Consider the following 1,937-nt stretch of genomic DNA (forward strand, 5'->3'; position numbering starts at 1 on the left):
GGAGGAGTAGCAATTGAGATCAGGCAGCCAACATCAGCTGATGTTGTCACCTGCAAAATTTCAAGGAAGGAATTGGAGAGCCAATGGATTTGTCTACTGCTCCAGATTACTAAATGCCCATTGGTTGTGATGGTGTCTGTTAACTTCTTTTCTGCTCTTGGTGATAAGTATGTATCTAAACATGTCTTTTGGTGTTAGAAAACAAGCATTCAGATCCTTTGGCCCCATCGGCTCTGCTGCTCTCCAAAACAAACTCTCCGTGTAAGGTCCTGTGTACATCCAACTAGTTGCTTGGGAAAGGGAAAATGCCAACCATTAAAGCATCATAATTGAAATTATGATTGACTTCGCATTGAGTAATTGAAATAATTGCAATCTGGATAATTGAATAGTTGACAAATAATAATGGATGAAATCGTAGTGCATTGAAAAGAAATAGTCTAAAGTAGCCGTTAAGCCGACCAAAAGGATTTATTTTCATCCACAGAAACTGAATTGAGAGTAGGACGTCAAAAACTTGGGAGGGATCCCTGTGTGGGTTTTCCCCTGAAGATGGGCCAGAGCTTTGATGGAGTCTCTTCTTTCCTTCTTCCTGCACCACCATGATGTACGTATGACTCGTTGCCTGAGTTTGCTAGGGCTGCCTTCACAGATCTCCACAAGCATCGTGGCTCCAAACACAGAGATTCGTTCTCTCTCAGTGCTGGAAGCCAGAAATCCAAAATCAAAGCATGGGCAGGACCGTGCTTCCTCTGAAACTCTGGGTAGAATCCTTCATTGCTTGGATCTGTCCCAACTTCTGATGGTAGTCAGCAATGCTTGGTGTCCCTTGGCTTGTGTATACACCAGTCCTGTCCCTGTCTCCAACTTCTTGGGACCTTCTTCCCTTTCTGTGAGCCCACCCCCAAATTTCCCTCTCTTTAAAAGAACACCTGTCATTGTATTAGTAGGACGTCATCCTAACAACTGCAAAGATCCTATTTCCAAATAAGGAAACATTCACAGGTAATAAGTTTTAGGACATCAACATATGCTTCCTGGGGAGCCCATTCAATCCACAACACTCCTACATAACCAATAAACTATCTGTAATTGTTCTGTAACTTGCTCAGCAGAACACGGCTTGTGTTGTTGGACTGGTATCAGAACCCTGACCATCCTATCGAGTGCCCATGCATAACTCTGAACACAAATAACCGTATTTATATTGGATATTGAACAAGGATTTTGTTTTTCTCCTAAGTGATCCCAGGTAGCCATCTTGGACCTTATTCATCCATAAGAGGATTATTTACAAAAAGGCTGATTCATGTCTCCACCACTCATTTTCTACGGTTTCCAACACATCCTTATTTTATGATCCATCTTATGAGACGTTTCATTTTGAATTTAGGATGTCACAGAAGATAATCTGAGAATTTTAGCCTGAGAAAGATCTTCTGAGACTTTCTCACCAAAGACCCTTATTTTATGGGTGAAGGAGATAGAGTGTGCAGTGATGAAGGGGATTGACCAAGGCCACATAGGAGCACGAGCAGGATGACCTGCTCGAGACCGCAGGTTGGTGACCCCGGATTCAGGAGTCCTCTTATATCCCAACTGTGTCCCTTCCATGTTCCCAAGTCACACGTTGCCCTGAAGGCTGTAGGAAAAAGCAAGCCATGTCCAGCTGAGGACACACTTTCCATTGTGCACCATGGAGAGCAAGTGTGCTTCTCACCAGTCAGGTGTCTTTGGGCCTTCGTGCTTTAGTGGTTCCATCGGCAAAATGCCAGTAACAACTGGACCTCCATGACAGCACTTTTGTGAAGATTCGTGGAGATAATTTCTATAAAAGACTTAGCATATGGTCCCATACAGAGCACTAGATAAGTATTTGCTTTTCCATGAGCTGTCTTGAAGATACCTTTAAATTTTTGAGTTAAAGTATGAGGTCT

The sequence above is a fragment of the Phoca vitulina genome, unplaced genomic scaffold (assembly GCF_004348235.1).
Source record: "Phoca vitulina isolate PV1807 unplaced genomic scaffold, GSC_HSeal_1.0 scaffold60, whole genome shotgun sequence".
In the NCBI taxonomy this organism is placed as follows: Eukaryota; Metazoa; Chordata; class Mammalia; order Carnivora; family Phocidae; genus Phoca; species Phoca vitulina.